Consider the following 12946-nt stretch of genomic DNA (forward strand, 5'->3'; position numbering starts at 1 on the left):
TGTAGAAGGAGCTTTACTCTGCATCTAACCCCGTGCTGTACCTGTCCTGGGAGTGTTTGATGGGGACAGTGTAGAGGGAGCTTTACTCTGTATCTAACCCCGTGCTGTACCTGTCCTGGGAGTGTTTGATGGGGACAGTGTAGAGGGAGCTTTACTCTGTATCTAACCCCGTGCTGTACCTGTCCTGGGAGTGTTTGATGGGGACAGTGTAGAGGGAGCTTTACTCTGTATCTAACCCCGTGCTGTACCTGTCCTGGGAGTGTTTGATGGCGACAGTGTAGAGGGAGCTTTACTCTGATTCTAACCCCGTGCTGTACCTGTCCTGGGAGTGTTTGATGGGGACAGTGTAGAGGGAGCTTTACTCTGTATCTAACCCCGTTCTGTACCGTCCTGGGAGTGTTTGATGGGGACAGTGTAGAGGGAGCTTTACTCTGTATCTAACCCCGTGCTGTACTTGTCCTGGGAGTGTTTGATGGGGACAGTGTAGAGGGAGCTTTACTCTGTATCTAACCCCGTGCTGTACCTGTCCTGGGAGTGTTTGATGGGGACAGTGTAGAGGGAGCTTTACTCTGTATCTAACCCTGTGCTGTAACCTCCTGGGAGTGTTTGATGGAGACAGTGTAGAGGGAGCTTTACTCTGTATCTAACCCCGTGCTGTATCTGTCCTGGGAGTGTATGATGGGGACAGTGTAGAGGGAGCTTTACTCTGTATCTAACCCCGTGCTGTACCTGTCCTGGGAGTGTTTGATGGGGACAGTGTAGAGGGAGCTTTACTCTGTATCTAACCCCGTGCTGTACCTGTCCTGGGAGTTTTTGATGGGGACAGTGTAGAGGGAGCTTTACTCTGTATCTAACCCCGTGCTGCACCTGTCCTGGGAGTGTTTGATGGGTCAGTGTAGAGGGAGCTTTACTCTGTATCTAACCCGTGCTGTACCTGTCCTGGGAGTGTTTGATGGGGACAGTGTAGAGGGAGCTTTACTCTGTTTCTAACCCCGTGCTGTATCTGTCCTGGGAGTGTTTGATGGGGACAGTGTAGAGGGAGCTTTACTCTGTATCTAACCCCATGCTGTACCTGCCCTGGGAGTGTTTGATGGGGACAGTGTAGAGGGAGCTTTACTCTGTATCTAACCCCGTGCTGTACCTGTCCTGGGTGTGTTTGATGGGGACAGTGTAGAGGGAGCTTTACTCTGTATCTAACCCCATGCTGCACCTGTCCTGGGAGTGTTTGATGGGTCAGTGTAGAGGGAGCTTTACTCTGTTTCTAACCCCGTGCTGTACCTGTCCTGGGAGTGTTTGATGGGGACAGTGTAGAGGGAGCTTTACTCTGTATCTAACCCCGTGCTGTATCTGTCCTGGGAGTGTTTGATGGGGACAGTGTAGAGGGAGCTTTACTCTGTATCTAACCCCGTGCTGTACCTGTCCTGGGCGTGTTTGATGGGGACAGTGTAGAGGGAGCTTTACTCTGTATCTAGCCCTGTGCTATACCTGTCCTGGGAGTGTTTGATGGGGACAGTGTAGAGGGAGCTTTACTCTGTATCTAACCCCGTGCTGTATCTGTCCTGGGAGTGTTTGATGGGGACAGTGTCGAGGGAGCTTTACTCTGTATCTAACCCCGTGCTGTACCTGTCCTGGGAGTGTTTGATGGGGACAGTGTAGAGGGAGCTTTACTCTGTATCTAACTCCGTGCTGTGCCTGTCCTGGGAGTGTTTGATGGGAACAGTGTAGAGGGAGCTTTACTCTGTATCTAACCCCGTGCTGCACCTGTCCTGGGAGTGTTTGATGGGTCAGTGTAGAGGGAGCTTTACTCTGTATCTAACCCGTGCTGTACCTGTCTTGGGAGTGTTTGATGGGGACTGTGTAGAGGGAGCTTTACTCTGTATCTAACCCCGTGCTGCACCTGTCCTGGGAGTGTTTGATGGGGACAGTGTAGAGGCAGCTTTACTCTGTATCTAACCCGTGCTGTACCTGTCCTGGGAGTGTTTGATGGGGACTGTGTAGAGGGAGCTTTACTCTGTATCTAACCCCGTGCTGCACCTGTCCTGGGAGTGTTTGATGGGGACAGTGTAGAGGGAGCTTTACTCTGTATCTAACCCCGTGCTGTACCTGTCCTGGGAGTGTTTGATGGGGACAGTGTAGAGGGAGCTTTACTCTGTATCTAACCCCGTGCTGTACCTGTCCTGGGAGTGTTTGATGGGGACAGTGTAGAGGGGCTTTACTCTGTATCTAACCCCATGCTGTACCTGTCCTGGGAGTGTTTGATGGGTCAGTGTAGAGGGAGCTTTACTCTGTATCTAACTCCTCATTCATGGGTCACTAAACGCTAGCGTGCGGGTACATTGACCAATCAGGAAGGCCAATGGTACGTTAACCTCATCGCTCGGGGTTATTAGTATGGGGGTTAAGATGACTTGCTGCAATTGTACAGAGCCTTGGTCACAACACACCTGGACCATTGTGTGGAGTTTTGTTCCCCATATCTAAGGAAGGATGTACTTGCTGTAGAAGGAGTGTAACGGAGATTCACCAGACGAATCCCTGGGATGGTGACGTTGTCTGATGAGGAGAGATTGAGGAAAATGTACCTGTGTTCCCGAGAGTGCCGAAAAATGAGAGGTGATCTTGAAACATATACAATTCATACGGGGCATCACAAGATAGATGTAGGTTGGATGATCTCTCTGACTGGTGAGATTAGAACCAGGGGGAGGGGGCACAGTCTCAAACCATAAGACCAGAAGACAGAGAAGCAGAATTAGGCCACTCGGCCCATCGAGTCTGCTCCGCCATTCAATCCTGGCTGATATTTTTCTCATCCCCATTCTCCTGCCTCATCCCCATAACCCCTGATCCCCTTATTAATCAAGAACCTATCTATCTCTGTCTTAGAGACACTCAGTGATTTGGCCTCCACACCCTTCTGTGGCAAAGAGTTCCACAGATTCACCACCCTCTGGCTGAAGAAATTACTCCTCATCTCTGTTTTAAAGGATTGTCCCTTTAGTCTGAGATGCTGTCCTCTGCTTCTAATTGTTCCTACAAGTGGAAACATCCTCTCCACGTCCACTCTATCCAGGCCTCGCAGTATCCTGTAAGTTTCAATAAGACCGCCCTCATCCTTCTAAACTCCAATGTGCACAGACCCAGTGTCCTCAACCATTCCTCATACGACAGGTTCTTCATTCCAGGGAACATTCTTGTGAACCTCCTCTGGACCCTTTCCAAGGCAGCACATCCTTCCTTAGATACTGGGCCCAAAACTGCTCACAATACTCCAAATGGGATCTGACCAGAGCCTCATACAGCCCCAGAAGTACATCCCTGGTCTTGTATTCTCGCCCTCTTGACATGAATACCCAGAATCAGGGGTAGACCATTGCAGACTGAGATGAGGAGGAATTTCTTCATTCAGAGGCTGGAGTATCTTTGGAATTCTCTGATCCGGAGGGTTGTGGAAGCTCACTCATTGAGCATGTTCCAGACACAAATCGAGTGTGTATAATAAAATCGGAATGTGTGTGAGTGTGCGTGCGTCTGTGCGTGCCAGGATCTGTTTGAATGGTGGAGCAGACTCGATGGGCCAAATCGCCTACACCTGCTCATATTTTCCTTTGAGACTTAAATGCGTTTACACACACAAGTGTACAGATACACACACACATGCGTGTGCACACACTGACTGATACATACACGGGTCCAGATACATGCACACACACCCTGCGTGCATAGACACATGCGTGTACACACACATTGTCACACACACACATATATCTTAGCCATTTAAGACAATTTGATAGAATGCTACACATCCCAGTTTGCCAATGACACCAAACATTAGACAGCGTTGTAAGCAACATAGCTGGAAACATCAAATTGCAGGGAGATATTATCGTTTTGGCAGTAGACTGAACTGGTGGACGTGTTTCAGTGTTGGGAAATGTTTAGATGATGTGCTTTAGACATAAAAAGGATAGAACCGTGATCTTTATAAATGATGAGAAGACAGAAACAGTGGAAGTTTAAACTGGACAGATATTTCACAGCTGGATTCGCACAATACAGACAGCAATGTATGGTAGATTTTGGAAGTGCCACAAATGTTGTCAAGTGCAGTGCGAGGCGTACCTCAATGTTTCAGTCTCACTGAGAAACTGTCAGCCCACAGGGACAACATTTCTGTACAATAGGATTGAAGCACAAGTTCAAATAGTTTTGTTTCAAAGTTTAAAATAAACTGTCATTTTTCTGTGCAGCTTTCGGAACCTGTCAGTGGAATTTAGGTTATACAGGCAAGTGTTAACAAGAGTATTGGGAACGGATTGGAAGTTTTGATGGAGAAATTCCTGCATTATGGAAATGTGTGAGATCTATTTAGGGTTGGGGAATGGATTGATCAAAGGATGTAGTTTTTTGTTATCTACATTAGACTGAGAGCCTTGAAGATTCACAACTTCCATGTGCTGGGATAAAGGATTGATTAACCAAGGCCTATTATTCAAATACTTCAGACAAATGACAAAACAACAGTAACAGAGAATATACAAACAGAGACAAGCAGACACCTGTAATCGGAGCTTAAACTTCATGTTTGAATGTGAAGGGCTGAAATAAACAAGAGTCCACCCTGGGATTCGGTGCAATTTGAGTTCTGCTTTTCTAAAAAATAAAAATAACTATCTGCAATGAAAAATTCTTTGGACAGGACAGAGGGATTTTGACTCTGTATTTAACCCCAGACAGTATTTGGGTTGTGAGTGTTTGATGGGCAGTGTAGATGAAGCTTTACTCTGAAACACTGGAATTTAGTTTAAGGGTGATTTAATCAAATGCTTCAGAATAATAATTGATATTGTACATCTTGTGTGTGTCTCAGTGTCAGCTGTGAAACATGTACAGCTCAATCTCATCCTGTTTCTGTGTGTCTCTCTGAAATTAGCTGGTCCATTTCCTAAATTACTCCTGACTAGATTTCAAAAGGGCTCCATTGCCTGTGAAGCAGTTTGTGATACCCAAAGGTTATGAAAAGTGCTTTAGAAAAGTCTGTCCCCAAGCTGCTGTGAGGATGTTCAGAGTCAGTGTGTGTCCCTCGCTCTCTGTGTGTCCCTCGCTCTCTGTGTGTCCCTCGCTCTGTGTGTGTGTCCCTCGCTCTGTGTGTCCCTCGCTCTCTGTGTGTCCATCACTCTCTGTATGTCCCTCGCTCTCTGTGTGCCCCTCTCTCTGTGTGTCCCTCGCTCTCTGTGTGTCCCTCGCTCTCTGTGTGTCCCAGCTCTCTGTGTGTCCCTCGCTCTATGTGTGTCCCTCACTCTCTGTGTGTGTCCCTCGCTCTCTGTGTGTCCCTCGCTCACTTTGTCCGTCGGTCTCTGTGTGTCCCTCGCTCTATGTGTGTCCCTCGCTCTCTGTGTGTCCCTCGCTCTCTGTGTCCCTCGCTCTCTGTGTGTCCCTCGCTCTCTGTGTCCCTCGGTCTCTGTGTGTCCCTCGCTCTCTGTGTTTCCCTCACTCTCTGTGTGTCCCTCGCTCTCTGTGTTTCCCTCGCTCTCTGTGTTTGTCCCTCGCACTGTGTGTGTCCCTCGCTCTCTGTGTGTCCCTCGCTCTCTGTGTGTCCCTCGCTCTCTGTGTGTCCCTCTCTCTCTGTGTGCGCCTCGCTCTCTGTGTGTCCCTCGCTCTCTGTGTGCCCCTCGCTCTCTGTGTGTCCCAGCTCTCTGTGTGTCCCTCGCTCTCTGTCTGTCCCTCGCGTTCTGTGTGTGTCCCTCACACTGTGTGTCCCTCGCGCTCTGTGTGTGTCCCTCCCTCTGTGTGCCCCTCGCTCTCTGTGTGTCCCTCGCTCTCTGTGCGTCCCTCGCTCTCTGTGTGTCCCTCGCGCTCTGTGTGTGTCCCTCGCTCTCAGTTTGTCCCTCGCTCTCTGTGTGTCCCAGCTCTCTGTGTGTCCCTCGCTCTCTGTGTGTCCCAGCTCTCTGTGTGTCCCTCGCTCTCTGTGTGTCCCTCGCTCTCTGTGTGTCCCTCGCTCTCTGAGTGTCCCTCGCTCTCTGTGTGTCCCTCGCTCTGTGTGTCCCTCGTTCTGTGTGTGTCCCTCACTCTCTGTGTGTCCCTCGCTCTCTGTGTGCCCCTCGCTCTCTGTGTGTGTCCCTCGCTCTCTGTGTGTCCCTCGTTCTCTGTGTGTCCCTCGCTCTCTGTGTGTTCCTCGCTCTCTGTGTGCCCCTCGCTCTCTGTGCACCCCTTGCTCTCTGAGTCCCTCGCTCTCTGTGTGTGTCCCTCGCTCTCTGTGTGTCCCTCACTCTCTGTGTGCCCCTCGCTCTCTGTGCACCCCTTGCTCTCTGAGTCCCTCGCTCTCTGTGTGTCCCTCGCTCTCTGTGTGTCCCTCACTCTCTGTGTGCCCCTCGCTCTCTGTGCACACCTTGCTCTCTGATGCCCTCGCTCTCTGTGTGTCCCTCGCTCTCTGTGCGTCCCTAGCTCTCTGTGTGTCCCTCGCTCTCTGTGTGTCCCTAGCTCTCTGTGTGCCACTCGCTCTCTGTGTGTGTCCCACGCTCTCTGTGTGTCCCTCGCTCTCTGTGTGTTCCTCGCTCTCTGTGTGTCCCTAGCTCTCTGTGTGTCACTCGCTCTCTGTGTGTGTCCCACGCTCTCTGTGTGTGTTCCTCGCTCTCTGTGTGTCCCTCCCTCTCTCTGTGTGTCCCTCGCTCTCTGTGAGTCCCTCGCTCTCTGTGTGTACCTCGCTCTGTGTGTCCCTCGCTCTGTGTGTCCCTCGCTCTTTGTGTCCCTCGCTCTCTGTGTGACCCTCGCTCTCTGTGTCCCTCGTTCTGTGTGTCCCTCGCTCTTTGTGTCCCTCGCTCTGTTTGTCCCTCGCTCTCTGTGCGTCCTTTGCTCTCTGTGCGTTCCTCGCTCTGTGTGTCCCTCGCTCTTTGTGTCCCTCGCTCTCTGTGTGACCCTCGCTCTCTGTGTCCCTCGCTCTGTGTGTCCCTCGCTCTGTGTGTCCCTCGCTCTCTGTGCGTCCTTTGCTCTCTGTGCGTTCCTCGCTCTGTGTGCCCCTCGCTCTTTGTATCCCTCGCTCTCTGTGTGTCCCTCGCTCTCTGTGTGACCCTCGCTCTCTGTGTCCCTCGCTCTGTGTGTCCCTCGCTCTGTGTGTCCCTCGCTCTGTGTGTCCCTCGCTCTCTGTGCGTCCCTCGCTCTGTGTGCCCCTCGCTCTTATCCCTCGCTCTCTGTGTGTCCCTCGCTCTCTGAGTGACGCTCGCTCTCTGTGTGTGTCCCTCGCTCTCTGTGTGTCCCTCGGTCTCAGTGTGCCCCTCGCTCTCTGTGTCCCACTCTCTCAGTGTGCCCATCGCTCTCTGTGTGTCCCTCGCTCTCTGTGTCCCTCGCTCTCTGTGTGTCCCTTGATCTCTGTGTATCCCTCGCTCTCTGTGCGTCCCTCGCTCTCTGTGTGTCCCTCGCTCTCTGTGTTTCCCTCGCTCTCTGTGTGTGTCTCTCGCTCTGTGTGTGTGTCCCTTGATCTCTGTGTGTCCCTCGCTCTCTGTGAGTCCCTCGCTCTCTGTGTGTCCCTCGCTCTCTGTGTGACCCCCGCTCTCTGTGTGTCCCTCGCTCTCTGTGTGTCCCTCGCTCTCTGTGTGTCCCTCGCTCTCTGTGTGTCCCTCGCTCTCTGTGAGTCCCTCGTTCTCTGTGTGTGTCCCTCGCACTCTGTGTGTCCCTCGTTCTCTGTGTGTGTCCCTCGCTCTCTGTGTGCCCCTCGTTCTCTGTGTGTCCCTCGGTCTGTGTGTGTCCCTCGCTCTCTGTGTGTCCCTCGTTCTCTGTGTGTGTCCCTCGCTCTGTGTGTGTCCCTCGCTCTCTGTGTGTCCCTCGCTCTCTGTGTGTCCCTCGGTCTCTGTGTATCCCTCGCCCTCTGTGTGTGTCCCTCGCTCTCTGTGCACCCCTCGATCTCTGTGTCCCTCGCTCTCTGTGTGTCCCTCGCTCTCTGTGTGTTCCTCACTCTCTGTGTGTGTCCCTCGCTCTCTGTGTGTCCCTCGCTCTCTGTGTGTCCCTCGCTCTCTGTGTGTCCCTCGCTCTCTGTGTGTGTCCCTCGCTCTCTGTGCACCCCTCGATCTCTGTGTCCCTCGCTCTCTGTGTGTCCCTCGCTCTCTGTGTGTTCCTCACTCTCTGTGTGTCCCTCACTCTCTGTGTGTCCCTCGCTCTCTGTGTGTCCCTCGCTCTCTCTGTGTCCCTCGCTCTCTCTGTGTCCCTTGCTCTCTGTGTGTTCCCCGCTCTCTGTGTGGTCCACACTCTGTGTGTGTCCCTCGCTCTCTGTGCACCCCTTGCTCTCTGAGTCCCTCGCTCTCTGTGTGTCCCTCGATCTCTGTGCGTCCCTAGCTCACTGTGCGTCCCTCGCTCTTTGTGTGTCCCTCAATCTTTGTGTGTTCCTCGCTCTCTGTGTGTCCCTCGCTCTCTGTGTGTCCCTCGCTCTCTGTGTGTGTCCCTCGCTCTCTGTGTGTGTCCCTCGCTCTCTGTGTGTGTCCCTCGCTCTCTGTGTGTTCCTCGCTCTCTGTGTGTCCCTCGCTCTCTGTGTGTCCCTCCCTCTCTGTGTGTGTCCCTCGCTCTCTGTGTGTCTCCCTCGCTCTCTGTGTGTGTCCCTCAATCTCTGTGTGTCCCTCGCTCTATGTGAGTCCCTCGCTCTCTGTGTGACCCCCGCTCTCTGTGTATCCCTCGCTCTCTGTGTGTCCCTCGCTCTCTGTGTGTCCCTCGCTCTCTGTGTGTACCTCATTCTCTGTGTGTGTCCCTCGCACTCTGTGTGTCCCTCGTTCTCTGTGTGTGACCCTCGCTCTCTGTGAAACCCTCACTCTCTGTGTGTCCCTCGCTCTCTGTGTGTCCCTCGCTCTCTGTGTGTCCCTCGTTCTCTGTGTGTGTCGCTCGCTCTCTGTGTGCCCCTCGTTCTCTGTGTGTCCCTCGGTCTGTGTGTGTCTCTCGCTCTCTGTGTGTGTCCCTCGTTCTCTGTGTGTGTCCCTCGCTCTGTGTGTGTCCCTCGCTCTGTGTGTGTCCCTCGCTCTCTGTGTGTCCCTCGGTCTCTGTGTATCCCTTGCTCTCTGTGTGTGTCCCTCGCTCTCAGTGCATCCCTCGCTCTCTGTGTGTCCCTCGCTCTCTGTGTGTGTCCCTCGCTCTCTGTGTGTGTCCCTCGCTCTCTGTGCACCCCTCGATCTCTGTGTGTGACCCTCGCCCTCTGTGTGTGTCCCTCGTTCTTTGTGCGTGTCCCTCGCTCTCTGTGTGTGTCCCACGCTCTCTGTGTGTCCCTCGCTCTCTGTGTGTGTTCCTCGCTCTCTGTGTGTCCCTCGCTCTCTGTGTGTGTCCCTCGCTCTTTGTGCATCCCTCGCTCTCTGTGTGTCCCACCCTCTCTGTGTGTCCCTCGCTCTCTGTGTGCCCCTCGCTCTCTGTGTGCCCCTCGCTCTCTGTGTGCCCCTCACTCTCTCTGTGTCCCTCCCTCTCTCTGTGTCTCTCACTCTCTCTGTGTGTCCCTCGCTCTCTGTCTGTCCCTCGCTCTCTGTGTGCCCCTCGCTCTCTGTGTGCCCCTCACTCTCTCTGTGTCCCTCCCTCTCTCTGTGTCTCTCACTCTCTCTGTGTGTCCCTCGCTCTCTGTGCACCCTCGCTCTCTGTGCCCTCCCTCTCTGTGTGTCCCTAGCTCTCTGTGCGTCCCTCGCTCTCTGTGTGTGTCCCTCGCTCTCTGTGCACCTCTCGCTCTCTGTGTCCCTCGACCTCTCTGTGTCCCTCGCTCTCTGTGCGTCCCTCGCTCTCTGTGTGTCCCTCGCTCTCTGTGTGTCCCTCGCTCTCTGTGTGTCCCTCGCTCACTGTGTGTGTCCCTCGCTCTCTGTGCACCCCTCGCTCTATGTGTCCCTCGCTCTCTGTCTGCCTCGCTCTATGTGTCCCTCGCTCTCTGTGTCCCTCGCTCTCTGTGTCCCTCGTTCTCTGCGTCCCTCTCTCTGTGCGTCCCTCGATCTCTGTGTGTCCCACGCTCTGTGTGTGTCCTTTGCGCTTTGTGTGTCCCTTGCTCTCTGTGTGTCCCTCGCTCTCTCTGTGTGTCCCTCGCTCTCTGTGTGTCCCTCACTCTCTTTGTGTCCCTCGCTCTCTGTGTGTCCCTCGCTCTCTGTGTGTGTCCCTCACACTGTGTGTGTCCCTCGCTCTCTGTGTGTGTCCCTCGCTCTCTGTGTGTGTTCCTCGCTCTGTGTGTGTCCCTCGCTCTCTGTGTGTCCCTCGCTCTCTGTGTCCCTCGACCTCTCTGTGTCCCTCGCTCTCTGTGCGTCCCTCGCTCTCTGTGTGTCCCTCGCTCTCTGTGTGTCCCTCGCTCTCTGTGTGTCCCTCGCTCACTGTGTGTGTCCCTCGCTCTCTGTGCACCCCTCGCTCTATGTGTCCCTCGCTCTCTGTCTGCCTCGCTCTATGTGTCCCTCGCTCTCTGTGTCCCTCGCTCTCTGTGTCCCTCGTTCTCTGCGTCCCTCTCTCTGTGCGTCCCTCGATCTCTGTGTGTCCCACGCTCTGTGTGTGTCCTTTGCGCTTTGTGTGTCCCTTGCTCTCTGTGTGTCCCTCGCTCTCTCTGTGTGTCCCTCGCTCTCTGTGTGTCCCTCACTCTCTTTGTGTCCCTCGCTCTGTGTGTGTCCCTCGCTCTCTGTGTGTGTCCCTCGCTCTCTGTGTGTGTTCCTCGCTCTGTGTGTGTCCCTCGCTCTCTGTGTGTCCCTCGTTCTCTGTGTGTCCCTCGCTTTCTGTGTGTCACAAGCACTCTGTGTGTCACTCGCTCTCTGTGCATCCCTCGCTCTCTGTGTGTCCATCGCTCTCTCTGTGTCCCTCGCTCTCTGCGTCCCTCGCTCTCTGTGCGTCCCTCGCTCTCTGTGTCCCTCGCTCTGTATGTCCCTCGCTCTCCGTGTGTCCCTCGCTCTTTCTGCGTCCCTCACTCGCTGCGTCCCTCGCTCTCTGTGTGTGTCCCTCGCTCTCTCTGCGTCCCTCGCTCTCTGTGTGTCCCTCGCTCTCTGTGTCCCTCGCTCTCTGTGTGCCCCTCTCTCTGCGTCCCTCGCTCTCTCTGCGTCCCTCGCTCTCTCTGCGTCCCTCGCTCTCTGTGTGTCCCTCGCTCTCTGTGTCCCTCGCTCTCTGTTATGTCCCTCGCTCTGTGTGTCCCTCGCTCTCTCTGCGTCCCTCACTCGCTGCGTCCCCCAGTGCCTGAGTGAGTTAGCGTGTAAGAGTGAGTGAGTGTGTGTAACAGTGAATGAGTGTGTCAGAGTCAGTGTGGAAGTGAGAATGTCATAGCGTGAGTGAGTGTAAGAGAGAGAATTCGTGAGAACTAGTGTGAGTGTAAGAGTGAGAGTAATGCCGGACTGTCCTACAAGGAGAGATTGGTTTGACTGTGGCACAGTGGTTAGCACTGCTGCCTCACCGTGCCAGTGACCCAGGATAAATTCCGGCCTTGTGTGACTGATTACGTGGAGTTGGCAGTTTCTCCCCGTGTGTGCGTGGGTTTCCTCCGGGTGCTCCGGTTTCCTTCCACAGTCCAAAGATGTGCAGGCTAGGTGGAATGGTCCTGCTAAATTACCCCTTAGTGCCCAAGAAAGATTGTTTAGATTAGGTTAAGGAGTTATTGGGATAGGGCGGGTGACTGAGCTTACATAGAATGCTGTGTCAGAGGGTTGGTGCAGATTCGATGGGCAGAATGGCCTCCTTCTGCATTGTAGGGATTCTATCATTGTGCCTGTATTCACTAGGGCCTAGAAGGATCAGAGGAGATGTTGGCTGTGCTAAATTGCCCCTTAGTGGCCCAAAGGATAGGCGGTGTTACTGGGGTTATTTGGATAGGGTGGAGGCGTGGGCGTGGGTAGGGTGCTCTCTCCGAGGGCCAGTGCAGGCTCGATGGGCCAAATGGGCTACTCCTGCAATGTATATTCTATGATTCTGTGAGCTCTGATTGAAATGTATTACATTCCAACAGCGCTGTGCAGACTATACACAGAGATGGTGATTTCCACATTGTACTGCCTCTGCCATGTCTTGGGAGTGATCATGGAGACAGTGTAGAGGGAGCTTTACTCTGTATCTAACCCCGTGCTGTACCTGTCCTGGGAGTGTTTGATGGGGACAGTGTCGAGGAAGCTTTACTCTGTTTCTAACCCCGTGCTGTATCTGTCCTGGGAGTGTTTGATGGGGACAGTGTAGAGGGAGCTTTACTATATATCTACCCCCGTGCTGTACCTGTCCTGGGCGTGTTTGATGGGGACAGTGTAGAGGGAGCTTTACTCTGTATCTAGCCCTGTGCTATACCTGTCCTGGGAGTGTTTGATGGGGACAGTGTAGAGGGAGCTTTACTCTGTATCTAACCCCGTGCTGTATCTGTCCTGGGAGTGTTTGATGGGGACAGTGTAGAGGGAGCTTTACTCTGTATCTAACCCCGTGCTGTACCTGTCCTGGGAGTGTTTGATGGGGACAGTGTAGAGGGAGCTTTACTCTGTATCTAACCCCGTGCTGTGCCTGTCCTGGGAGTGTTTGATGGGAACAGTGTAGAGGGAGCTTTACTCTGTACCTAACCCCGAGCTGCACCTGTCCTGGGAGTGTTTGATGGGGACAGTGTAGAGGGGCTTTATTCTGTATCTAACCCCATGCTGTACCTGTCCTGGGAGTGTTTGATGGGGACAGTGTAGAGGGAGCTTTACTCTGTATCTAACCCCGTGCTGTGCCTGTCCTGGGAGTGTTTGATGGGGACAGTGTAGAGGGAGCTTTACTCTGTATCTAACCCCGTGCTGTGCCTGTCCTGGGAGTGTTTGATGGGGACAGTGTAGAGGGAGCTTTACTCTGTATCTAACCCCGTGCTGTGCCTGTCCTGGGAGTGTTTGATGGGGACAGTGTAGAGGGAGCTTTACTCTGTATCTAACCCCGTGCTGTACCTGTCCTGGGTGTGTTTGATGGGGACAGTGTAGAGGGAGCTTTACTCTGTATCTAACCCCGTGCTGTACCTGTCCTGGGAGTGTTT

General features: G+C 53.6%; 1 long non-coding RNA gene across 1 annotated transcript in view; it reads right to left on the reverse strand.

Moving 5' to 3' along the window:
- The window catches only part of LOC140399617 (uncharacterized), a 295698-nt gene that overhangs the window by 80915 nt on the left and 201837 nt on the right, over positions 1-12946 (reverse strand). The gene's annotated exons all lie outside the window — the stretch shown is intronic.

This window comes from Scyliorhinus torazame, chromosome 23 (genome assembly GCF_047496885.1).
Source record: "Scyliorhinus torazame isolate Kashiwa2021f chromosome 23, sScyTor2.1, whole genome shotgun sequence".
NCBI lineage: Eukaryota > Metazoa > Chordata > Chondrichthyes > Carcharhiniformes > Scyliorhinidae > Scyliorhinus > Scyliorhinus torazame.